The sequence below is a fragment of the Equus quagga genome, chromosome 7 (assembly GCF_021613505.1).
Source record: "Equus quagga isolate Etosha38 chromosome 7, UCLA_HA_Equagga_1.0, whole genome shotgun sequence".
In the NCBI taxonomy this organism is placed as follows: domain Eukaryota; kingdom Metazoa; phylum Chordata; class Mammalia; order Perissodactyla; family Equidae; genus Equus; species Equus quagga.
The window spans coordinates 130,522,774-130,550,404 of record NC_060273.1 but is presented as its reverse complement, the minus strand read 5'-3'; the positions used below and the strand labels follow the sequence as shown (position 1 = coordinate 130,550,404).

At 44.5% G+C, this 27,631-nt stretch overlaps 1 protein-coding gene across 1 annotated transcript in view; it reads left to right on the top strand.

The window, feature by feature from the left end:
• The first annotated feature begins 21,990 nt into the window (after positions 1-21,990).
• The window catches only part of SV2C (synaptic vesicle glycoprotein 2C), a 195,471-nt gene continuing 189,830 nt past the window's right edge, over positions 21,991-27,631 (top strand). Inside the window, exon 1 of the mRNA XM_046667521.1 lies at positions 21,991-22,122. The gene's annotated coding sequence lies outside the window, so the exon portion shown is untranslated. The remainder of the gene's footprint in view (positions 22,123-27,631) is intronic.

Genomic DNA, 27,631 nt, shown 5'->3' with positions numbered 1-27,631 from the left:
TGCCCATCCTAGGACATCTCTGTGAAAGGCTTTGATTCGGAAGAAAAGGTTGTGGGAAAGCAAACACTAGCCACAGCAATTTCCTGGCAGAGGCGGTGGGGAAGCTGTCCTACTTTTGAGGGCAGTGGTGGTGCGGGTTCCAGCTCTCCATCAGTGGCGGAGTTATGGTATCAGTGCCCAATGTTGGCGGCCGCGAGATCTTCACTGGAGAATCCCATAGTGGACATTAACTCCCACTGTGTAGACTCTGAAGAATCTGATCTTTTGGTCCTCTCAAAGGTACTGTGAGCTACTTAATATCCTTTAATAAATTCCTTTCTGACTGAATTGTCTCATTCTCTTTTTGTATCAAGATTTTTTATTCAACACTACAATTTTATAACTTTGCTTCTGCCAGAGATTTATATTTAATCCTTAAAGGACTTATTCATTTTATTTTCTTTTACTATGTTTCTAAAACACATTCGAAGAGATATAAACAACTTTGAAACAGCTTTATATGATATCCTGGGAATGATTCAGAAAGGCAGATGTACCCTGGATGCCTATGAGCGTTGTTAATCAAAACACACATAAGCAATAAGAAAAAGAATAAAGTGAATACTGACAATAAAGGAGTGGGAAGATAAGGAAGGAAAATAACAGAAGAACATGAACAGTGTTGCAGCATAAATATGAGAACATACTCTCAGACTGGACTAGTAATTTGTATACTGTGTGGGGGTTTGGAATTTGCCCCCCAAAATGCGTATCTCTGGCTTGATTATTTTTAAGGACAAAAGACTCTGAAAGAAACTTTGACCTTCAGCCTAACTATCTAAAAGAATTTAAGATAGAAAGCCTATCCCCAGGACAGGCCATCACTATAGATAACTCTGGGTGTTGGTAGACTGGGAGGGTCCTTGATGAGCCCATTTTTTATTAAAGTTCTGTCTCTCAGGTCATATTGTCTATAGATGGCCCAGCAAATATTTGGTTATAAAACATTTGCTTTTCCATCTCCATGTAAGTTGCCTTCCTCCCCCTTGAGGTCCCAAACCACTACCCCCAGCATCCTCCTTTGTCTTTAGTCGAAGATGGTATTTAAGTTGGTGTCTTCGGCCATTTTGGGAGTGATTCTGTTTTCCTGGGCTTCTCCCATGTATACATGTTATTAACCTTGTTTGATTTTCTCCTGTTATTCTATCTCAAGTCAGTTTAATTCTTAGACCAGCCAGAAGGGCCTAGGACGTAGAGGAATTGTTTTCCTCTCCTACAGGTTGGTGATGAGAATGGGATAAAACTTTGCTGGCTGGACACTGCTCACTCCTGGACTACTGAAGCTGAGACAGTCTGGACCCCTGATGAGAGACAGCAGTAGGTTAAGAGTTCTTGCCATGTCAGTCTCCCAGATCTCTGCCTGCAGGGTCTAGTGTAAGTGAGAGTGGTGAGTTTTTTCCTTTTCTAAATTTGGATTAGCAGGAGAAAATATTGGTGAAGCTAGCTTCTTGGATTCAGTGACTCTGGAAAATTTGGTTTGAGTACTCATCGGTTTTTTGATCCTTCTCCTTCCAGAGATGGTCACTGTTTTTCCTTGTTTTTGTCTTTTGTGTCATTTGTCATATAAAGAAAAAACTATAGGACAAAATGCAGGCATCTCTACAAGCCTATCGTCTGAGCTGGCCCTCAGTAAACTTTGCTGTGGGTTAATATGCACATGAGGTGAAAGCTGTTGCTAAGGGGCATCTTGGAAGCCAAAGGGCCACAATATTGGTGGACACAGGATGAGCAGTTAAGAATCATCAGGGCACTTACCACCTCAAGAAGATCTCATGATAGTATAAGTTGTTCATAGAACAGGGTAATATGACACAGGTCCCCTGCTAACCTTAAGAAAATTTCCACGTAGCAAGGTACTCTGTAAAACACACAATCCCCAACTGGGTAGCACCTTCTGCCTAGATATTACTTTGGCTCTGGGATGCCCAAGGCCCAGCTAAAGCTGTTAATGTGCATATAAGATGAGGTTTTTTCTTTTGTCTTGTTCTTTGTCTTGAGAGCTGAGCTTTGTGAACTCTCTGGTCTCTACCATCCAGAGGATGCACGTACTGGCCTGTATCTTGGCAGTCAGTTGAGTAGACCTGGGTTCGGAGATATACTGTTTGTCTGACTGTGTCAGCTCCCAGGGGAGTTTGTCATGAGGGTTCCCAGCCCATCGGGGCCTTTGTTGTCTCAATCTGCATTGCTTGTTAGTGCACTACTGCCTGTACAACAAATGCCTTTGCTTTCTCGGACTATTTTTGGGAGTGAACTTTCTGGATCTTGTGAAGCCTGCTTCTTTTGCACTCTCTTTTGGGGACAATTCTTGTATCCATGGTGAAGCCATAAAAGGCTTATTGGTTTGAGTCACTATTAAGATCCTACTTGCTAATGGCCAGAGGATGGGTCCTTAAATTGGAAAAATCTCTAAATTGGAAAAATTTTTAGACAGCTCTTATAATGACTAGTCTTAAGAACTTAATCAGATTTGGGGGGGTCTCAGCTTCCTCTCATGGTCTAACACTCGCTAATGAAAACTCCACCCCCTCCAGGGTAAACTGGTCTAGAGTTGAATTGTATGCTGGAAAGAGGTGGAAAGAAGTTTATTAAACACTTTGCGCAGACTTTTTAAAGGTGCAATACATTGTCCTGAAGTTTTAAAACATAAAAATTTTTTGATTCACCTCTTAACTTAAAAATCTCCTTGATATAAAGAAGCAATTGGAAAATGTAGCTGGAAGGGTGGGTCAACTTCTTTTATCATTCGGACTGTAATCCTGTTCTTTGGGGGAACTGAAAGTAACTATCTTTATCTTGCAAATCTGCAAGGCCAGAGGTGTGGCTCTAGAAGGCAGTTCAAAGTTCACTTGTCCATCTGCCAAACCCAAAGCCTCTCCTGTTCCTCTCAAAATGCTCCTAGATATTGAGACATTAGAAACTGATAAGGCAAATATTCTCCAGAAACTCCGTCTTGAAGAAAACATGACTGCTGTCTCTGCGCCTTTGTGATGTAGCTTTTCTGCTCCCATCTTCTCTAGGACCTGAGGGCCGTTCTTTGAAATGCAAATGTTCCTCATAAACTAGTGAGTTTTGTATTGCACCTGATTGATAACAAAAATTTAACAGAAGCTATAAGGTCTCTGCCTGTGTCTACCTGTGTGCTCATGTATATCTGTATGTATATGTTGTAAATGTGAGATATTTTTCTACCTCTGGATGGTAGGGTCAAAATTAAGAGCTCTATTTAATTGGCTTAAAGTAAGCACTTATATAAATTATGTGTATAGAATTATGTAGATGTAATAGAAAGTAACCCAAATATTTTTCAAGCTAACATGATATAAATTAATCTTTGGTAAATAAAAGCTTATTTAAGTTTGTTGGTTTGGTTGCAATAGGCATTTCCTCAGAATTATCAACATTGGATATGATGCAGACACGTAGCCTGGGTTTACTAATCAAATAAGCTCATGTTATCTTTGTCAGCAAACATAATAGCTTAGAATGATAGCTGATGTTGTCTAATGTCTCATGAAGTTCTTGTAGGAAATCTAAGCATAATTATTGGAAACAAGTAAACTAAATAGATGTAAGTAAGATAAAAGTTTTGCAGTAAACTTTTTTAGCCATAATTACATTTTATGGAATGAGTGTTTAAAATGACTTCCAAAATCTATTTGGTAACTTGAAATTTTGAAATTTTCCTTGGTTGAATTAAATGACAGAAAATTCATTGAGTATCTAGATCATTTCCAAATAAGATAAAATATTGAAACATTAACTGCTAAGGTTTTCTTACAGCTATTTAATTTTCTGTATTCACCTGAAAATCTTTAGTTGTCACCATGGTTAAAGGGATAACCAAGCATTGTTCCCTAGGGACCTATGATATTATGTTGGTAGATGTTATTGACATAAGTGTTTTAAAAATTATATAACAGTCCTAAAATTCTGATCTGTCTTGGTTGTCAGTCTAATTCTAGTTATTATCTTAAACAGTGCTATATGTCACAGAAATAGCCAAGTTCCTTTGTCAATTGCTATTTTTAAGTCTTTTGTCATTTACAGACAGTTTTATTTTACTCTGCTTTTGCAAATATATTTCATCTTCAGAGAGATTCACGGAAAGGACTCTGATATTTACTTGAGAATACAAGTTTCTGACAAACTTTCAGATCAGAAAACTGAGCTTGGTAAAAAAAAATTACAGAACTCTAATGGGGAAACTGATGACTTCATGAAACTGCTAACAGAAGATCAAAATTAAAAGTTGACTACATGAGACTAAATGAAATGAACTGATGAGGATGACTGTAATTTTGATGACTTTTCATTTGAAATTTTTTTAATGTTTGGCTTTTCCAGATTTAGGGAAATTTTTTTCTCTTTTCTCTGAAGCTAATATTACTCATAGCAATTTGGCAAATTATACCTTTCTAAACAGAATTGAAACGTTTATCTTTTTCTCTCTACCTGACCCCTCAAGAATCTGGAAACTCTTAGTGAGGGAATATTCTTATTTTCATGACAATATAGTTGTTTGCATAAATTCACTAAGAATCTGTTCTCCTTATAACAAAAGTGGAAACATTGGTTATATTACCAAAGCTTTGACTGGCATGTCATATTTGAGAGAAACATGCATAGACTTGGATATGGCCAAAACAGTTTTGAAGGACAAAGATTAGCGTTACGAAACAAATAAAGCCACATGGAAATATTGGCCGGGCACCTTGCTTACAGAGTTCCCAACAACCTTACCAGGTGAGTAAAGAAGGTCACTTCCTTGGCAGGTGCAAAGAACCTCAGGATATTTGGGAGACCTCGAGAAGAGAAGAATTCACCCAAATCTGTGGGTATTGTAGGTGGAATCTGATGACAAGTCCTTGGTTTTGCTTTCCTGAAAGAGGCCTTTAAAGTTAATCTGAGATTCCTTATAAAAAGTTCCAGCAAAGCAGATTTAAGAGCCTTTATGATCAATTGCTCTTCTTGCTGTACTTATGGAAATAATCGGGCCAAGTTTATTGAAACTAGACTTATTTTACAAACCAATGAGTCTCAATTTGGCTATCTTTGGTAAAATTGAGGGTGACTTTAAAGAGAAAAATTATGTTCCAGTAGAACATCGTAATACACACTCATGGATATTAGATTCTAACTCTGTTAATTGTCTTTGAGGTTTTTGTTTTTTGTCTGTAAACTGGACTTGATCCCCTCTAGCCTCCTGAAATATCTGGCCACAGATCTCCAAAACTAAAGTTTTTAACTTTTCCATCATTTTCATTTGGAATCATTGAGAACTGAAACCACCCTTATTCCTAAAGCCCTGCAAACTGAAGCTAGACAACTTGAAATGGACTTTAGAGATCACCACGATAACATGACGGTCACCGTATAAGCCACTCAAAAAGATACTTGAACACCCAATGACATCATAAGAAACATTTCAAACTGCAAAAGATGCTTTGACTCTAACATCTGGAAATCTTCTTGACTGGTTGTCCCCTGGGATCAGAAACTGGTTTATAATTTGCTCCAACCATTAACCTTGTTTTTCTTTTTGTCTCCATGGAAATGCTTCTTCTTCTTTTTTTTTTTTTCAAAGATTGTCACCTGAGCTAACAACTGTTGTCAGTCTTCTTTTTTTTTCCTGCTTTTTCTCCCCAAATCCCCCAAGTATGTAGTTGTATATTTTAGTTGTGTGTCCTTCCAGTTGTGGCATGTGGGACACTGCCTCAATGTGGCCTAATGAGCAGTGCCACATCTGTGCCTGGGATTCTAACCAGTGAAACCCTGGGTCACCAAAGTAGAGTGCTCAAACTTAACCTCTTGGCCACAGGCTGGTCCCCTGAAATGCTTCTTATTAAATACCTGATTGCTTGCTTACATAATATAGGCCTAACATTCAGAGCCCACCTACATCACTGCCTTCTAAAATGAATTTAATTGTACTGAAATATTATCAGGACCAAGAGACATGTTCAGTGAAAGGGAACAATCTACCAACTCAGCTTCTAGACTGTGAAACTTCTTTAAGTTCCAAAGGTGGGACTGTGGGAGATCAGAATTTGCCCCCCAAAATGTGTCTCCTTGGCTTGATCATTTTTAAAGACAAAAGACTCTGAAAGAAACTTTGACCTTCCCCCTAACTGCCCAAAAGAATTTAAGATAGAAGGCCTGTCCCCAGGACAAGCCATCACCATAGATAACTCTGGGTATTGGTAGACTTGGAGGATCTTTGCTGAGCCCATTTTTTATCAAAGTTCTGTCTCTTGAGTCAGGTTGTCCATAGATGACCTAACAAATATTTGTTTATCAAACATTTGCTTTTCCTTCTCCACATAAATTGCCTTCCTTCCATTTGAAATCCCAAACAACCACCCCCAACATCCTCCTTTGTCTTTAGCCAAAGATGGTATTTAAGATGGTGGCTTTCACCATTTTTGGAGTGACCCAGTTTTCCTGGGTTTCTCCCATGTATACATGTTGTTAAACTTTGTTTGGTTTTCTCCTGTTATTCTGTCTCCTGTCAATTTAATTCTTAGTCCAGCCAGAAGGACCCAGAGGGCAGAGGAGTTGTCTTCTTCCCCTACAACTGTGTAATACGTCTTAACTACTGCACAGTGTGGAGGGGAGATTAAAGCTAATACTAGATTTCAGGACGAGGGAGGAGCCTGTGGAATAGAAATCTGAGAAAGCACTAGAGGAGAAAGCAGACTGCACATCTCAAGGTACAGGCCTTCTTCAGAGAAACCCTGGAGCTTAGGCCCTGGACACGAGAGGAGACGGGATCATGCTTTCAGCAGGGCTCCTCCCACAGTGTAGAAGACTTCCTTTAAGTGCAACCTTGGCAAAAGTGAGTCCCTTGGTTTAAGGATCTCTGTTTTAGTTTTGTATATTGCATATCACTTTCTCCATCACCCTCCCCAAAGCATTTATCAAATTCTCCTCTTCGTGGAGTATTTTGCTAGGTCCTACCCAGAACAAATCAGGAAGAAATTGCTCCTGCCTACCACACGTTTACAGTTCAGATCTCAAGGAAGGCCTCCATCTTACCCTGCTTCCCCTGGTCCCTCACAGTAGAAATCCAGTTCATATCTCAGCAGGAATTGGATTGAGATGGTCAGAAGGCTGAGGTCAGCCTTTGCCTAACCTTTTTTCCTTTAAATATCAGTATTCGGAGAATATCAAAATGCTCTATTAACAGTTAATATTTTCCTGTTATTAAAGTGATTTTAAGATCAAACACAACAAAGTTCTAAGAATGATGTACTTACGAATAGGCAAAGGAAAAACATGGGAAGCTATTTTTGACTCTTTTTCTCATACGTATTAGATCTAAGAGAAACTTAAAAAGGAAAACAAACCTTGTAATTTATTACTGTCTTTGATATGCTAAAGGTTGGTTTTGATGTTGTTAATTAAGTCTTATTTAACGTCAAACTTTAAACTTCACTGCAAAAAAGAATTCTTTGAATGTTTTGGTCTCCTAGAATTATTGCATATAATATAAAAACAAGATTGCAAGGAAGAACAAACTACTGATTTGAATGTAGCTTCAACAAGTGGGAACATTTATGGTTTTTAAAATACTGTATCCCAACATCCCTTGCCCGATGAAATTTTCTTAAAATACATTACCCAACAGCAACCTGTGACTAAAAATATTAAATGGAACATACTTTTTCAAAAGTAAAATGTTTAAGTATCCTGCATCAAAACCTCCAGGCCGTAGGACTGAACGTCTCTTAGAAGACGCCAGACCAGAAATCTTACAAATCAGAGACTTAGGATAAAATATTTGTCCTACTCCCTCTGCACAGAGACTAGAACATATCGAGGTAGGTACAGTGGGAACAATCATTATATCTATTCAGTAAGTCATCTGTCTTCTATGAACTGTAAAACTTATTTTTTCTGATTAAAAAGAAATAGCTCATTTTTTGTGGAGTATAGAAAAATACAAAATAGTGTTAACATTTTGAACATTTCCTTCATGTGATTCTTTTAGTCATACAGTATATGGAGTTGAGATCATACTGCGTATACAGTTTCATAACCTGTGTTTTTCTCTTAATATAATTTAATGATTTCCCTACATTGTTGGAGACTGTTTACTAACGTCATGTGAATGGTTGCATATCTTGTAAGCATTTGTGTGGTGTACACAGGTACACACAGTGTGCTAAGCCAGCCTCCTGTTGTTAGATATTTAGGCTGTTTCCAGTTTTGCATAGTTATAGATAATACTGCATTGAGCAGCTTTGTGGGTAGGGTTTCCTGTTTTTAGGGTTGCACCTTAGGTCAGACTCTGAAAGGGGACTGTAGCATCAAATGGTAGGAATGGTTTTAGAGCTCTTGGCATGTACTGAAAATTATTCCCTTAAGACCTCTGATAGCGGCACCAATCCAAACTGCCATCAGGAGTTTATCAGAAAGGACATTTCATGATGTTCCATAACCAGTGTTCTGTGTTGTCCCATTGTCATATGCTCCTCCTCCTTTTACATAATAACAGAATTGAGATTCACATCAAGGTGTGCTGTGAGAAAAAACCACACACGACTCCCTTTCAACAGATGCTGTTGAAGATGGGGTCTGTCACTTCTTGACCCCTGAGGACAACGTCAAGGAGAAATCACTCTCATATTTCACTGCCAAGGAGAACTGTGCCCTTGGAAACAACTGGTATCCCCAGTCAAGGGAAGCCCTACAGTCGTGTGTTTCTTGTGCTTCTTTCTCCACCTGGCCACTAGGGACTTCAGAAGCCAGGCTGTGGCTCCTTTTCCAGTGTCACAGAGGGCTTATTGTCTGACCTTATTTTGGCTTTGATTTGATTTTCTTGCTTTAAAAATAATTTTGATGTCATTAACTGTATTTTTAAACTGCTTTAAATTCTTAAAGAAAATAGATGTGATCTAAGTTAATTAATAATTTTCACTTAAAAATTATTTTGATAATGAAAGATATATTGCTGCTTAAAATTTTTTTATTGAGTATTAGTGAAACTGAATATTTGTTAACCATCTATGGTTCCTCCTTGGAAGTTTCCAATTTATTTCTTTGCCCATTTATCTACTGAGGCCTTATTTTTTAAAGATTTTTTTTCCTTTTTCTCCCCAAAGCCCCCCCACAGTACATAGTTATATATTTTCAGTTGTGGGTCCTTCTAGGTGTGGCATGTGGGACGCCACCTCAACATGGCCTAATGAGCAGTGCCATGTCCACGCCCAGGATCCGAACCGGCAAAACCCTGGGCTGCCCAAGCGGAGCGCGAGAACTTAACCACTTGGCCATGGAGCTGGCGCCCCGAGGCCTTATATTTTTCCTGTGTGAGTGTTTTGTGTATTAAGGCTATCAATCCTTTTTTCCTGTTTGTTGCATATATTTACTAGTTTTCTTTCTGATTTCATTTGTGTCAATTTTTACCTTTGTTCCCTTGTTTGTAATCGAATTCTCCCCAGCAGGCTTTGGGAGCACTCAGTCAATGAATTGGTAGTAGAAGTATTTGGATTTCTTTAAAACCCTTATATGATAGCTTCTGTTTTGGCCATCTCCTCTACTCCATTGGATTTACGAAATATTCAGTGCCAGTGTCAAACTGAATTAATCATTGCACCTTATTATGGTTGGAGAAGGAGTGCTCAGTATGTCCTTTTACCAGAAATACCTAAGGTGTCCTTACCTGTTTTATTTGTCTGGGTACACTTACAATCGTTTTGACAACATCTTCCAAAATTCCTTAAGGATTTTGTATTTTAAATCTTTAAATCTGTGTTTAAATCTATAAATTGACTTTGGAAGAACAGACATCTTACAATTTTCAGATTTTCCAGTCAAGAGTATGTGCCACAGTGCTGGCCCCATGACTTAGTGGTTAAGTTCGGTGTGCTCTGCTTCGGCAGCCCAGATTCATGGGTTTGAATTCTGAGTACAGACCTGCACCACTCGTCAGCCATGCTGTGGCAGCAACCTACAAATAAAGTGGAGGAAGATTGGCACAGATGTTAGCTCAGAGCTAATCTTCCTCAACAAAGAAAAAAAAAAAAGACAGTCTCCATGTACTCAATTTTTCTTTTAAATATTTTAATAAAACTTTGTGATTTTATTCATGTAGCTCCCACAACTTTCTCGTTAAGTTTGCTCTTGGGTATTTCATATTTTCTCTTGCTTTTGTAAATAGGATCATTACACTTTCTAACAGTTATTTCCAATACATAGAGTAGCTATGGATTTTTGGACATTTATCTATATTCAGCCATTTTGCTTAAATTTTTTTTCTTGATGTTTATAGATACACAGTCTTAACGACTACATGTAATGACAGCTCCTTCTACTTTCTTCCTATGATTATGTCTCAAATCTTTGGTCCATATTTTTATTCCATTGTCTAGTGTTTATAAATGATGTTGATAAATGATGTTGATGATAAAGACCTTTTTTTATTTCATTCCTGATTTTAATGGGAATGCTCCCAGTGTTTCCCAAATAATAATATAGCTGTCGGTTTGATACAAATATATTTTTAAGAATGTATTTATCTATATCTAGATTTCTTTCTTTCTTTCTTTTTTTTTTTTGAGGAAGATAGGCCCTGAGCTAACATCTGTGCCCATCTTCCTCTATTTTATATGTGGGACGCCTGTCACAGCATGGCTTGATAAGTGGTGCATAGATCTGCACCTGGGATCCAAACCTGTGGAACTGGGCCAGCAAGGTGGAGTGCACAAACTTAACCTCTACACCACCGGGCCAGCCCCTATACCTAGATTTCTAATGAGTCAAGAGTGGATGTGAAATTTTAAGGATTAGCATTTCAACATATATTGAGAGACAAATCATAGGATTTTATGTGAGCATACGATTACTATTTACACATTTCTTAATACTAGGCTATGCTTTCATCCTAACAAAGCCTGTGAGCTCATGGTTTACTCTTTTTTTTTTCATTGTGCCAAACTCCATTTGCTGGCATTTTATTCTGGGTTTTTGTATCTATATTCATGATGAAGATTGGTCTATACTTTTCGTATTATTGCTTGTGAGGTTCTAAAATTTTTATATCATGATTTTCTAGTTTGATAATTAATTGGATGGCTTCCAACACTTTTTTCTTTTTACCCTTCAAAATATTTAATGTAGTAGCAGTTATCTGATTTAAAAAGGTTGAAAAAATAGTTTTGTCTCTATTATTATTTATTTATATCCTGAAACACTCCAGGAAGAACTGGGGAGTTTGTCCAAAACTTACACAGGAGAATAAACTATAACTCGGACAAAACAAACCATTCTCACGAAGGACACAACTTTGACCGATACTAAAACTTGAAGGGAAAGTTCCCTTGGGATTCCGAGAGGCTCTGCTGACTGACCAGTGAGCCAAGCCCTCACCACCTCCCCACGCTAATGAGACCGTTTCTTATCGTATCCTGATATGTAGGCTGATAGCGTAATATCGAAGTCAGTGAACAAAACTGGGAAAGTGCAAAAGCAAGTACGGCCCAACAAAAGGGGAACTATCTGGAATAACATTCAAACTATCAAATGGATGCACTGTGTAGTCTTCGGGTCCTTTGTAAATATTTTTCTAGTCACAACCGAACTTTTGATAAGAAATGAGCAGTAGAAGGTTTGAAGCTATGATCACTCTCTGCCAAGAATCTGGGGTGCAGGTTCTCTATGTCGACACCATATGCTTTGAGACTCCCTCAAGGAGGAAGGGGCCATCGGCTTCTCACAGGCCATCTGTCTGACTTGATGGCTGCTCCGTGTGTGTGAGCGGCTCCCGTCAGCCTGGTGGGGGCTGTGACAGTGCTGTAAGTGACTGTTGCTTCAGGTGCCTCTCCACCTTGCCCTCTCTACCTGCCACTCAGCTTCTCACACCCCTGGTTGTCATCCAGCTGCCCTGAAGTGGGTATCTCTTGTTTCATCTTGCACAGAACCTCCTTCTTTCTGTTCCTTGGGAGCCACATCCTACTTTCCTTTTGCCAAATGGCCTTTCTCACATTCCCTGTGGTCCTGGTGGGCATGTCCATCAGGGTGCCCTTGGCTCACCCTTCTACTTGTCATGTGCCCCAGGCTGGGCCATTCAGACTCTCTTGAGAATCCAAGACTAGTCACACAAGGAGTAAAGGCAGAGGCAGCTGAATCTTCCAAAGACAGAGCCCTAAAGAAACTTCTGAGTTCAGCTATCTCCTGGCTTCTGTCTTTCCCAGACCTGGCTCTTCAGTACTTCCTGTGATTCTGTGACTTTTCTTCCACTCTTTCACCTTTTTTGGCCTCAGTTAGTGTCAGGCTCATTTTCTGTTGTTGGCAGACGCTATGCTGTCACGGCCTCGTATCTGGAGTCCAGCTCTGTGCAGCCCCTATGGGTTGTTGCCTCACTTGTACTGTCTTCTGGCTGTCACTTTCGCTGCATTCTGGAAGCTGTCTCTCAGATCACCCTCCATCCTCTACAGCTTGGAATCTTGTCCTGCCCTAGTCCCAAGACCAGCAGAGATCCCCAGGGCCCCAGCCCACCTCCAGGATGCTAGGCTTCTCTCATCCAGGCAGAGAAGATCAGGCATAGCGCCCTGAGTCCCTGAGGGATTTCACCACCCTGACTCTTACCAGGTCTCTGCTGCCCACCTGCCTGTGTTCTCAGCAGAGTTCTGCTAACTTGCTGCCCCCACTCCAGAGACCCTCAGCAAGTGCCCTGTTTATGCACAGATGTTTCCAGGTGAGAAGAAGAGGAGGAGCCCTCACTCCCACCACAGAGACAACTGTGCCTTTGGCCTCATGGCCATGCCTTGTTCCACCAGGCAAGTGTCCCCTGTCCCTTAGGCCAAGGCCCTCTGTAAGGATACAGATAGCAACGTGTGATGGTGGCGCTTCAGTCTCTTCTTCCCTGGTGACATTCTTGATGTTCTTTGTACATAAGAACATGGGGCCCTGCCTTCTCCGAGACTCCGAGGTCTCAGCACACTCACCTCTAAGACCACCGCCCATTCCCACTTATCCCTGAGCTCTTTGTCCCAGGTTGTCTGGATCTTGTCTTCTTCAGCGATGTTGATGCATAGAAGGCATCCTCAGAAACTGTGTTTTACTAAGGTGAGTGTTTGCTAAGGTGTGTGTTAAGTTGCGGTCACCTTCTGGTACCTTATGAAAGCAGTGCTCTGTTGTCTCTTGGTCTCAATGTACCTGGATGGGATGCCAAGGAAATCTCTTCACTGAGCATTCTGAGAACCAATGATCTGCAACATACTGTACCCACTGTACCATTTCTGCATTGCCTCTGGGACAATCTAAAGAAATGTGCTTTTGAGATCCCTTCAATGGAAATCTTGGGCCACCTTCTGTTCTTCCAAGGGGTCCCTGAGTCTGCATCCCCAGAAAGCCTTCAGAGGTGAGCTGCCTGTTTTGGAAACAGGAAATTTCACAGCATCGAGGTGCTATCTGAGGTGGTGAGTCAGAGAGACAAGATGGAGCCTACCATACTTTTATGGCACCCATGAGTAACCTGCCTCTGCCTCTTGTGGGATGAACGAGAGGGGGGTGGAAAGAAGGAAAGAAGTTTCTTCCCCAGACTTCAGAGAGCAGGTAAGCACGCATGGCCTCAAACACAGAACTCTTGGTCAACTGCAGCTTAGACCCAACGCTCAAATGAGACTTCCTGCTCCTTCCCTTGGAACAGACAATAGCCTAAGAGGAGCTTGATTTGACTTTACCTCAGTCATAAAGGTGGTAGGCCACCTTCCTGGAATTTGCAAGTATGTGAGGAAGAGGCACTAAGCTTTACTTGGCCCCTCAGGCCCCATAATTAAAGCACCTATGGTCCCAGGCGCTGATGAAGACAGAAAGAGCTCAAGTTGCATCCTGAGAGATCTAATGTCCGTGTAGGAAGCATTATTCTGCAGGAAATGGTTACTAAGCACCCAGAAAGCTCTTCTTGGGACTGGAGTAGGGCAAGGGGATGGGTGGTTTTAAAAAATATTTTTATCAGACGGGAATGACGTTAGTCTAAGTGCAGAGAAAGAGAAAACATGAACTTGACAAACTATTAATACCAAATGTTTCCATCATTAACATTCATGATGTTGCTGCCTCTCAAAATAAAAGTCCTTGTGACTCAAAAGTTGGTCAGCATCAATACCTATGGATTATGCTAAAAATAGACGTGAACTTACCTTCCTGAGAGCTTGCTACATGCATTTTTAATAGCTAGATCATATGGAGGAAAACAGAATGTCTACTCTTAAAATAGAAAAGCTGAGTATTAGGACACTAATTTGGAGCAAGAAGATTATGCAAAACAAATTCTGAACATGGAAATGATAATTCTCCCTTGAGCAGGAAAATAATTTAATAGAATTCAATGTATTAACAAACCTGTGGTAGAATGCTAAAGAGGAAAATCCAGCCAGTGATAATCTGGAAGACCCAGTGGGAATACTCAGATTTGAGCTATGCATCGTTTGGGTACCAAGGATCCGTTGCACCTGTTAGAGAACCTATAGCAGCAGCAGGAGGCACTGGAAGAAAAGGAGAAGGAAAAGATGCAGAGAGATTACTCTTGCCACAAAGTGCGCCCCTGTGTTTTTTTATCTAAATCAAATTAAAACTATAGGAACGTTGGAGGTTTCTTTTACCCTCCTCTGGGAATGCAGGGCATTCTTGTGCTAATACCCCTCCAACGAGGGCCTCGCCAAATTTGAAGCTGTAAGTCCCTCATAGAGAGAGACCCTTGATAAGTCCCATTTCAGAAAGAGAAGTTCAACAAGGAACGTAAAAGACTAGTTAAATGTTTGAACAATTATTCAAGCCATATTTAGCACCTCTTCTGTAGAAGGCATTGTGTTGGGGAGTTTGTGCTTTCAAAAGGCTGTGAGACAGAATTACTTATAAACAAGCTGGTAAGTGATGAGAGCCATACAGGCAGTTGAACCTAAGAGTGATCGGAGCGTGGAGCTGGGAAGGACACTTCTGCCTAGAATGGGTGGCAGAGGTACAGTAGAGAAGGTGGCATTTGGAATTCCAGACAACGAGTGGGTACAGCATGAGCATCTTCGCGCAGAGGCAGAGAAACTTGGTGATCCTTTGGGGATGGCAATTAGTCCAGAATATCTGAGGCATAGGCTTCAACCTGGGAATATTGGGGGAGGGGCTGGAAAGGAAGACTGGCGCCAGACTATAGCCAGCTCTACAAAGCAGTTTGTCTACGTTTGGGTTGAGGGTTTGAGTCCGTGCAGTTTGCCCAAGAGCTGATCTCATGAAGTACAGTGAGCAGGAGGGAAGGGAGACAACGAAGGCGGGGAAGTCAGTAACCGGTTGATTAACGAGCTAGTTACTGCTACGGGCAACTGGGTGGTACTCCACCAGAAACCTTCTGAGAGAATGTATAGAACGTTCCTCAGAATTGTCTCTCTGTGGGGCAAGAATACTGAAATATGTGTTCATCACCTCCCATCCCTCTTTGGTTGAGGGCTCCTGGGCCCATTGTGTAAGCACTGGGGTGGCTGAGTCATCCTGGCCACCTTGTCATTCAGTGCTTCCTCTGTGCCAAAGGCTCTCTGGCTGGCACTGACATGAGACACGTAGACAGGCCGAGGAGTTTGCCCTTCATTTGGAGGCCCTGTGCGGCCACTGAGAGATGCGGCACAGGCGAGGGGCCTCCTCACAGCAGTGCTTCTCCTGGGTACCTCCAAGCCAAGGGCTGGTACCCCACAGTGTTGTGTGAGGTGGCTCCCGTCTTCTCTGTCACCATTCAGGAGCCGGGGCTCCTCCTCCTGGGACTGAGACTCAGGAACACACCCTCTCCCTGTGTCTTATCACTAGTCACATGCACTGAGGCTAGACATTTTCTGAGTGATAAATCTGCTTTATTCTAGATGTGCAGATACATCAGGGAACAAACTACACAGAGGATGACAATTATGGGCCCATGGAGTATACCCAGGATACAGCGCTGAACAGCTTAGAGTTTCCTTTAATTCATCTCTCTTCTTCTTAACAAGGAAGTTTTCCAGACATCAAATTCTGCCTCTTTTTACCAAGGAATGTCTCTTGTGGGCATTTCCACCCCCTTCCCCACTCCACCCCAGCACAGACTTCTGCATGACATGCTGCCTTCCCCCGGAGCCACCAGAGGAGGCCAGAGACCTCTGCATGTTCTCTTTTCCTGACCCTGTTTGGGGCAGCTTCTTCCCTGGCAATTTGAGCAGAAAGATTCTTCCAGAATCTAAGTTTTCATGGAGCTGATTTTTTTCCTTTTCAGCCCTCCATCTGGACTCCCAAAGTTTCCCCGTTGCTTGCTAAGATCCTGAAGCCATTCTGGCTTTAAGAAAATATTTGCCAAACACTTTCTACGATCCAGGGACCGACAGATGGAGACATCCCTCTTGTTTTCTCAATAGAAATGAACTCGACACGCAGCTCAATTTAAATCAGTAGGCACTGGCGGGGAATCTACTGTGTGCCAGATACTCTCCGATTTGGGGGTAGTGTAAGCGTAAGACTGTTTTCAGCTGTGAGCAAAAGATTCTAACTTAAAGTGGCTTCTTAAAAAATAAGGAAATTCATTACCACACAACTGAGGTAGGGCTGTTGCAGGTGAGGTGTAGGACTCTGGCCCCGTTTTTGTGGAATTCACTTGGCTCTTACTTCCCTCACGTGTTTTGTCATTAGACTACGTCCCCTGCATGATTACAGGACATTCACAGAAGTCCTATGTGTGCCATTTAGGCATGATAATGTCTAAAAACAGAAAAGGACTTTTGCTCTTCATTCATGTTTTCAGAAGTGAGGAAACCATTCCCAAAAGTCCTCTAGAAGTGTCCCTTGACGTGTCATTGGCCAGAATTACGTAGCATGTCCATGCGCAAACAGTCACTGGAAAGGGGAATGGGATTACATGACTGGTTTGAACCAATCAAGATGCACTGAGGCCAGCCCCTAAAGCACGTGGCCGTGTGAAACATGGTGTGTGGTGGCCTGCTGCAGCGCTCACAGCGAGCATCTTGTTGGCGGTGGGAGGAAGATGGTGGTGGAGTCGCCCTGGCGGGGAGAAGACATGCCGGCTGCTTCGGCGGTGGTCTTCACCACCAACAATGGTCGAATGGACTGGACCAGGTCTCCTGAGGGCCAGCAGGCAGCAGATCTACATTTGAATGGATGCAACCTTGAAAGAAGTGACTAGTTTAGTAAAAGAAGTCTACCCAGAGGCTAGAAAGAAAGCCATATGCTTCAATTTTGTAATTATTTTTTACAGATCTTAAAAGACCTGGCCATGGAGTAAAGGAGATTGGCAGCACGATGTCTGGCAGAAAGGGGACCGATGATTCATGACGCTGCAGGCACAGGAGTGCCAAACAGGGGGTTATTCAGATGCAGCAAAAACTCCTCCAAATCAGAGCACAGAGACCATATTAAATTTTATTTACTGTTTCTTGAATTTATTTTTTAGTCAGTTACGTAAAATAAACTTACATGCTCTTTTCCTTCCTTGATTATTGCCAATAAGGCTTTAAATGCTGAACAAATTGTAATCCATCTACTTAGGAGTTAGATTTGGCTGTGTTACAGTGTGAATATTAACAGAAGATCCATATTGTTTCGAGCCCTTCTGTAAAATATGAAGAAAAGTGCTCTTAGCATTCTGTGTAAAACTGTATTGTTAAATACATGTGGGCAACAAAAAAACGGTGGATTCCTAAATAAAATCAGGGTACTCCAAGGGGGGAAGAAGGTGTGCATGTGTGTGGAAATTGGATTGGATTGGATTGGATGTTGGTAAGGCAACCAGCAGAGTTGGCTAGAAGGTTGATTTGGTGCCTTTTCAAATACGATTGGTCACTCCTTATAACTTCCTATGGCCTGCGAATATTTTTAAGCTTGTCTTTTATTTTTCCTCAAATAAAGCAAGAATTGTGACTAATAATTCCAACATCCAAAGTCTTTCCTTAAGGAAGGATTGATGTCTCTTCTGTTATATCTACTGGCTCTCCTTCATGGTGCCATCCTTCCTTGTGTGTTCAGTTGTTTTGTGTGCTTTGTTATTTTCTAACTTTCATTAAAAACTTATTTGAGGGAATTTTTTTGAAGGAGAGCTTCTCCAGAAAGGATTTGCATTTCCTTCTGCCAGGGCTCTGGGACATTACCAGCCCAGTATTAAGTTGAATTCACAGTTTAATGAAAATTTGGAGCTGCAAATCCAGCCACCAGAGAGGGAACTTAAAACTTTTTAAGTAAGGCATTCTTTTTTTCTTGCCAAGAAAGATTAACCCCAAGCTAACATCTGTGCCAATCTTCCTCTATTTTATATGTGGGTTGCCACCACAGCATGGCTGATAAGTGGTGTATGTCCGTGCCTGGGATCCGAACCTGTGAACCCCAGGCCGCCAAAGCACAGCATGCTGAACTTCACCACTACGCCATGGGACCTTATGCACAAGCTAATTCTAAAGCACAAGCCCCCTCAGACACAGGGTGTGCAGTGAGTGGGCAGGGACCTTGCTTGCAGAGGACTAAGGGCAGTACTGGTTGGAATGAACATCTTTGTGTATGTTAAGTTTGCAAGGATTAAGGCAGGATTGGTGTTAAGTGTGTAACCTTGCGTCAAGGGCTGAGATTGTCAGGAGAGGTGCAGAGTGGGAGGTCTGAGCATGACAGCACCATTTAAAAGTAGTAGGTGAGATAACCTGATGATGCAAGATTCAAAGCTGTGGGTTTCAGGGAAAAGGGAAAAAAAATGTTCTAGAAGCAGCAATGAGGAACAAGGACACCACCTTTCCAGCTCCAAGAGCTAGAGAAGAAATAAATAGCCGCCACTTGAGAGGGCCGGCGGAAAGCAGCCTCTTTGTGGGGAGGCTTTCATTGGAGCAGGACGGAAAGGGAACATTCAGAGAAGAGGCTGAGGGCACAGAACATTTTGCTAACGGTGGGCTGCGCATTCCAGAAGGCCTAGTCGAAGGATTTCAGGAGTTAAATAGGGAGAATGGGACAGAACATAGGACATGCTAAGCCTTATGATCACGAGAATGTACGTGAGAACAAATGCACTTGAGATTCTGGAGCTGATTGTGGTAACTGATATAAATAGGCATTAGGGGCTTACTGAGATTAACATTGGTAGGCTCAAGACATGGAGTGTTGGGGAAGCTGTGAGTATCGGGCGTAAGAAGGGCGGGTGTCTGTGCTTTGCTGTTGACCCTTGATGGTGGAGGTGAGGAGGAATGGAGAGGGGTGGCCTTGGTTCAAGTGCATGAGGCTCTCTCTGGACTCCTGTTTTGGAAGCCAGGCCTTACTCTGAGCTTGCAGGAGCATCTTATAGGACTAGTTCTCCATGGCACAGCCTTTAGGAAATCTCACTCTGGCTACTAACAGGGGAAGGGGGCACTCATGTTTACTCTCTGCCCACTACATGCTAGGCGCTATGCTTCTTGTGTGTGTTATCAAATTTAAACACTGCAGCATCTGTACCTAGTATGAATTATTTTTATAGCAACCACTTTGCAGATGTGATGACAGATCTTTGATTCTCTTTAGACGTGTTTAATGACATGCTTTATGACCAGACACTGCACCAGGGAATAAAATTCCTGATTTGTAGGAGGGTAACAACTTTAGAGTGCTGGGATTTTGTGGGGACAGGGCAGGTGTCCCCTTTACCCTTCATCAGCTCCTATAAGACAACTATTTTTAGGAGAGAAAACATATCTTTAAATGAAAGCATGAAGAAGGCTATTCTGAGTGCTGGATCCAATAGGCCTGGGGCTAAGGGGTGCACCAGGTGGACCCTGGAATGGGAGCGGGTCTGGAGGGCAACCTGAGAAAGCTGTGCATAACATCATCCTGAGAAAACATGTGCTGTGCTGCAAAGCTACAACATCAAAATACCCTCCTTCAACACAACCTAGTCTTCAAGTGGACATTTTTGCAAACACACAATCACGAATTTCCCTGCAGGAGCTGTTATCTTCAAATGCATCAAGACATGAAAATTCAGTAGCTAGAAAAATTTATATACTTTGTAAAATATCTTCCACAGACAGCACAGGGGAATGCTTTAAGGAAGAGATAGCATAGCACAGAGCACGTTGATCATTTTTAAGGTTTGTTCATGTTTTTCTGAACTTTTATCATTGGAGAAACAATCCATTATTCTGTGACATTTGGGGGGAGGGAGGTTTTCAAGAGGATATCCATTTGGGAACTCAATGAATTACCCACACATTTTGCAATGGAGAGCTCACAATTTTGTATACAATATGTAAGCAATCTGGATTTATGATTTTTTAAATTTCACAATTTTATTTCCAATGTTGGGTTTACAGGCACTCCATCAGGGTATATTTTCCTTCTCATGGTAACAACATAATTTTAGTCTAAATAATTTCTTAATTTAGGTAATCCTTTTATGGAGAAGGATCCATGGAATGCAAATAAGCATGGTCCCTAATTTTCATGTTGCCTGACCCTCTTACAGCGCCACATGTGGCTGCAAGCTGCAAAGCCTTTCACCCAGCAAGACTCCGCTGGGCTTTCAGAGACCAACGGAGCAAGCGCAGGCTCACTGGGACACGGGAATCGTAACTTAGTGGAGAGAAGGGGGCCTTACAGGCCGGGGACTGGCTCTCTGTTCTTCTCTCCACAGTACCACGCACAGTGGCACAAACCAAGCCGGAGGGCTCCGGTTACAGCATCGCTCAGGGTGAACCTGTCCCCATCGGCTTCTCCGGGCAGGAAGCTGCCCCAGGTGTCTGATACCTCCTCTTTCGGGCACATGGACCTGTAATATTTATATTTATATCCACACACCCATCCATTCAATCATCCAGGCATATTTACACAAATAGAGCACACGGTGTGTGTGCGTGTGAATTCCAGCCACTGCAGCCCGCATGGGCGCTTCGCTTTGTGTCGCTTCGGGTCACTTATCACTCGGGCAGTGATGGCGGGGAAGGCACCTGTCTGGGCGGCCGCTCTCCATCCCGCATGGGTTCCGTGGGTTCCAGGAGGGCCCAGCGACTTAGGGAAGCCCAGCCCCTCGCGGCGTCTAGGTGGCCGCGGGGAAGGTGGAGCTGAGGCATGGTGGGACGAGGGAGGGGCGGCAGCGGGAGGCCAGCGGAAGGCGTCGCCCCCCTCTGTGGCCCCGGGGCGGCCGCGCCAGCTTCGGGTGTGGCCCCGCGGGGCCAGGTTTCTCCCAAGCAGCCGAGCCTCGCGGCTTTGCCACCGAGAAGCTCAGGTTGAGGTCTCCAGCACGCCAAGGGGCGAAATGTTCCCAAAAATACAAACAAAATTCCCGTGGCCTTTTTAAAAAAATCGATAGTTTCCCTCAGAAGGGCTACTTCCAACGTCTGCTTGTTAGTCCGGCTGTCTGGTCCTTCCTGGCACTGGGGAGACCCAGACACCCGGCAAAGTTTCCTCCTGCTGCGCCCCAAGCTTCCCCTGGACTGGTGTGCCAGCGCGCGGATGGAAGTCGCCCTAGCCCCGCCTGGTGCTCCCTGGAAGCCAGGTCAGAGGTAACAGCTCAGTCCCAGGCCCAGAGACAGGAGGAGGCAGGCACCAGCGGGACCCGCGTTCGGAATTTCTGTTGTCTCGCTGGACCAGACACGGGCGCAATCCCCAGGTGTGCAACGCAGAGTCACACTCAGTGACTCATTGAGGACTGGTGCCCCTTTCCTCCCCCCTGCGACAAACTCGGAGCCCTGCCTTCTCCAAAGGCACACGCCCCCTGGGGCCGGCCCTCCCCCGCATCCCGCCGCCGCAGCGCTGCGCGCCCGGACTTCCCCGGCCCGCCTGCCCGCCTGCCCGCCCCGCCCGAGTCGTGCGCGGCTCCCGCCTCCCCCGCGCGCCGTGGCTCCCGCCGCGCCGCCGCCCGGCACTGCAGCACCGCGGGAGGAGGCGCGGCGGAGGAGGGGCCGGAGGACCGCAGCGGGCAAGCCCCGAGCCACTTTCCCGCCCCTCCTCTCGCCGCCGACACGCTCCGAGGAGTCACCACTCTGCGCGCTGCAGGAGAGAGCGGCAGACGGAGGCGGCCCCGGGGAGCGAGCCGGAGCGACGCCCGCGCGGCAGCGGCGGCTGCGGCGCTGACACCCCCAGGGCAGGGGGTCCCCGGCGGCCGGAGCGGTGAGTGAGGGACCCCGGCAGCGGTGGCGGGATTTCCCGTCGCTGCTTAATTTCCCTCCCGGACCCGCGGCAGCCTGGGGAACTTCTGGCTGCCTGGTAGAAGCGCAACTTTGCCCCGCCCGCCGCGGGTGCCAGGAGCTGCCCAGCGGGGCGCCTTTGCTGGGGCAGGACCCAAGAAGTCCGGGTAGGGCAGATGGTTGCCCGGGGATAGGTCAGGGGGTGCGGGCGCACTTATTCCGCATTCCCGGGGGAGGCGGGTGGGCAGCAGCTGGGAGTCGGGGGCAGCGCCCGCCTTCTGCCGGGACCTCCACGGTCCTTTGCTGCGTGGTTCGACGGGCAGGGGGAGGCTGATTCAAAACAAGCAGCGGCGACCCCCGGCCAGATGTCGGACCGGTACCCCCACCCCAGCCTAGGCTCAACTTTTCGGCGGGGATCCCTCTGCAGACGTGCGGGTGGTGGGAGAGCAGAGGCAGCCGCGGTGGGCGCTACGGGCGCCGGAAAGAAACACGAGGAATTTAGAAACACTTCCACACACATCCCCAGAGCCCTGTCTCGTGTCTACGTGAGAACAAGAGAAGGAGGAGAGCGGGGAGCCCGCGGCGCGGAGGCCGTCTCCAAGTGCCCGCGCCTCCCTCCACTACGCCTCCATTCAGCAAAAGCCCGCCGAGCGCGGACCGTGCGCCGGGCGCGGCGAAACGGACCGGCGGGCGCGAGGCTCCGGGGGCAGAGGGGCCATCACCGTAAGCAGACCGACTACCGGGGTAATTGCAGGTGGCGGTGGGGCTGTGGAGGCCGTCACCCAACCCTTTGGCCCTTTCTTTGGGCGAGCTCTTTCACCTCCGCCTGGGTTCTAGAACTGGGAAGACTCTTCTCCAGCGTGTCGCGGGGACGGCCCCGGGCTGGGCCCTCGAGGACTGCGGAATATGGTGATGAACTTGCCATGGGCCAGTGGGCACCCGCCCGCAGATGCACAGCCCAGAGCTTCTCTGTGGGCGTACTGGGACCTCTGGCGCTCGGCGCGGGGACGGGGGTGTGGCTGAGTCACAGGCGCTGGAGGTGCCGCCTGGACGGCCCGAGCGGGGGGCGCTCGCGTCACCCGCTACGTGTGCGAGTGATGCAAATGCAGACCCACGAGGGGCGGGTGGGGGTGGGAGGTGCAGGGGAGGCGGGGGTGGGAGGTGCAGGGGAGGCAGCCGAGTCCCTGCCTGCGAGAGCGCGTGTGTGCGTCAAAGGCTCTGGGGATGATGGATGCCCGGCTGCGCACCCGGAGCAGACAGCCGCGACCTGGCGGGGTGGCGGCGGCGGGGCGGCGAGGAAAGCCCGGCAGGCTGGGGCTGCGGGCGGCTCCGCAGTGCGCCGCAGTGCCGGGAAGGCGCCGCAGCCGCCGGGCGCTCCCGGGGCACCTCAAGAGATGCGGCGTCTTTTAAGGCGCCAAGACAGGGATGCCCTGATGGTCTCCTTTCTCGCGGGACCTCCTTCCTGCGTTCTTAGCTGACTGACAGCGAGAGAAAGTTGTTTCGGTTTAATTCCGAGCCCTAGCCCTGGAGGAGAATTTGACGTTCTTCTCTTCGGCATTCCCTCATTTTCAGTGGCCAGTTTCAAAGGGCCTCGTGCTCATGGCGGGTTTTCGCGTGAAAGCTCGGATGTGGAGGTTCCTGAGATCCTGTAGTGCTAACCCATTCCTTCACCATTCTTCAGGAGTTCTGCCCGGAGGCCCGGCCTCTAAGTGGGGCTTGAGAAAGGCTTACAAAGCAGTCTGTCACGTTCCTCTTTTATAACATAAAAGTGTGCGTTAAAACAGTGCTACAAATGCATTCCCTGGTAGAAAATAAAAAGCCCAAACCAAGTTTCATTCTATTTATTTTATTTGTTTTTTAAAAAGACCCTGCTCTCTGGAAACCTGATAGCCAAGGTTTTCCTCCTGGCTTTACTGAATGAGCGCAAGTCTGCAGTCTGTCTGGCAAAAGGAATGAAAGAAGGGAAAGGGAGGCGAGGAAGGAAAGAGGAAAGCAGTTGCCACAGAGCCCTGAGACAGAGATCCTCGTCCCCAGGCCCCAAGGATTGTGTTCTTGTCACCTTGGGCAAGTGACCTACCCGCGTGGGTTCATCCTCCACATTTGAGAAATGTGAAAAGTAGCTCAGAGTACTCTCATTACAAAGTTGTTCTGAGGACAAAAGAGATGGTCTCAGAGAGCTTTGGACATACAAATTCTCTATGAATGGAAAATATTATGAAACAAAGTCCTTTTAAGGGAAAAGGAAACAATTTTATCTTTTACAAAATTCTGGAGACTTCCCCCAGTACTGTTCCTTTAATGAAATTTGGCCTTCAACGTCAGAAAATGCAGACAATAGACTTTTCCTTACAGTCTAATATAAAATCAGATGCCATTAGCTGCTGACTGTCTGTAGGAAAAAAAAAAAGCTCTGGATTACATCTGAGTGTTTTTAGTGATGTAGTAAAGAAATCAAATTCCTTTTTCAGGACCCAATGACAGTAAAAGTAGTTTCTTTGGTCTGAGCAGCAGACGAGCCTAGGAGCTTTTAGCTAAAATCCTACTCATTATTAACCCCATCCTGCTCCTTAAGTGTGGAAGGTACCTCGGAGAGCAGGATGCAGTTGCCATCAAGGAGATTATCGCAAAGGCATCATAATGTGCAGTATATCACATGACCGCAAGTACCAGAAAATCCATTTCCTGTAATTGGGGATGTTAGCTCTTACTCTGAGGTGGACTTGTTGATGGTATATTTCGTGAATAAAAAAAATCTAATTCGCCAAAATGCCTTCCTAACCAGCTCACTCTGTTGTTTTTCGCGTTACTGATGCACCATGATAGAGTTCTGTGAACAGTGAAAGTTAAAATGCCATTTTTATTCTCTGCGCTGGATCAGGAGAAAAGCCACGATTCCCCAGTGCTTCTTGTTTGCGTGTTGCTGAGGTTTCTGTCTGACGCAGGGTTGACAACATGCGTGTCATTGCCCATTTGACACAAACTCATCATTTAGATGAAGTCTGGCTGTAAACCTGGGAGAGACAGCCCCCAGCTATGCGCAGTTTTGGTACAACATTGCAAACTTATTTTTGTTTGTGCTTTGCTTTTTCATTTGCAGCCCCATGGGCAGCCAGTGTAAAAAGCTACAGTGGATTGAATTTGGAGCTTCTTTCTTTATTTGACACAGCTGAAACAACAATGGGGTTTGAAGTCACTATTTTAATTCTTGCTGGAACTATGTCTTAAGGGGGTATAAAGACACCATTTAGTTTTATCACAAACTCCCCCTTGTAATTAGGGACAGTCAGTAATAGTTGCATATCATGATGGCTTCCCCTATTGGGAAGAATTGAACAAAGTGAAATAAATGGAGAGGGGTGGATTGGATGCTTTGGTCCTTTCTGGTTCTACTCTTTCCCTCCATGAAATACAGAAATATATGATGAGTTATATTTCAAATTTGAACTTTGCTTATCAGTAGAATATAAGAAGTGTTTTGATTAATATGTTGAAATTTTACGTGGAGCTGTGGACTCTGTTTTTGTAAATGGTCTATTAGATTTTGTATTATGCCATTGATAGTATATATGAAGAGATTTTTAAATGACCAAATTTGAAAAATAATAATCTCAGCTTAATGTAAAGCAGATATTCAAATCGATTAATATGACATGTTTTCTGTTGACCACCGAATGCACGCCGTGCTTGCTATATCTTTTCCCCTGGGCAGTATGTGATACAAATGGTTAAGACCGAACACTAAGAACTATATTGATGGCTTCAGTCTTCTCACAGCGCTTGGGCCCTCTTACAATTCAAGAGCACAGCGAGATTTATGACAAATGAGGCCAAGTGCTTTCTCTTGTCATTTGCCACTATTTGAAAATCCTGTGAACTAGAATCCTGAAATAGCCAAATAGACCAGTGGTTCTCAGATACTTGGGTGTGTCATACTTTCCTGGGGAGCTTGTTCAAATGGAGATTCTGAGCCCTGTCCTAGACATTGTAAGTGAGCGGTTCAGAAGGTGGGCCCAGAATATGCCAACCCAGAATATGGGTTGGATGTCATCGTTAGGGCACCACACTTGCAGGAGCCCTTGAACTGGCACTAGGTCGTGAGGCAGGGATCCAGAACATGTGGCCTTTCGAAGCTGTGTTGTTCTCTTTAACGTTTATTGAGCATCTACTTGAAGCCCTTGGAGAAATCACGTTCTTGCTGGCAAGACAGACTTAAAGATGACTAACTTCTTTGGTAAGAGTCAGAGGTGGAGTGAGTGAGGAGGTGGTGGGAATGGACTCTGGAGACAGTTATGTCGATGGTTTCAAAAAAAGAAGGGCATAGACAGAAGGAGCATCATATATGACCAATCGGTCCAGAGGGATAAAGGCTGGAGGCCTTAACTTCCAAGGCCTTCACGGCTCGGGATGCTCTGGTCCCTGCTCACTTCTGCCACCTCATTTTGCATAACCCCCAAACCTCTCCCATCCTAGCAGCCTTCAAGCATCAGTCTCCTTCTGCTCAGGCAGCCTCATCACCTGCACCAACCTGCCTTCACCATGTTAACTCCTTATGACCTTCAGATTTCAGTCCAGCCCTCCCTCCCTGTGGAAGCCCCCAGACCTCTCTTGTGAGGTTAACGTTCCCTCTCCTGTCACGATGTACTTTTCCTTATAAATAAGGTTATCAGAGAAAAGCAGGATGCTCAGTTAAATTTAAATTCAGATTAACAACAAAACATTGTTAAATATAAATGTCTCTAATATTGCGTGGGACATACTTACATTAAAACATTATTTGTTGTTTATTTGAAATTTAAATTTATCTGGGCATCCTGTATTTCTATTTGCTAAATCTGGCAACTCTGTTTATAAAGCTCATTAATTTTACGATTTCCTTTTTTTAAAAAATGAGATTTTCTCCTGACGAAACTGTAAACTCCAGGAGGCCAAGGACACGATTCGGGGTAGGTTGTTGTTAGTCTCGTTCTCTCCCTAGTGTCTAAAGTAGTATCTGGGGCGTAGTGGGAGCACCGTAAACATTACCAAATGAATTAATGAGTCGTTACACCATGGATGAGTTTCCTAACCTCTTGGGGCCTTAATTTCTTCAGCTGTGAGGAGATGCTTTTTATATCTGTTTTTTAGGATTGTGTGCAAAGATTAAATAGAGAAAATACACCTAAAGCTCCAAGCATGTTACTTTGTAGGCACTGTACTTTAAAAGACGTCCTTTCTCTTCTCTCAGTGTTTGTCTTGTAAAATGAAAGGATTCCTTCTGAATGTATAGTGTGAGGGCAAGCATGAGAATGGCCCCTGGAATTATGGGAACATCACTTCTTAACTATAAACACACATAAGCACGAAAATGGAATAAAGAAAAAATGGCATGCTACTTCCTTTTTATTATAATGCAAGCCTATAAGCAGTCAAGTGCTTCCTGAATATTTACCAACTGCAAAGTACTCTGGAGATTCAGCTATGCGGTTACAAAGGTCCTGGCCTAAGGAGTTCCC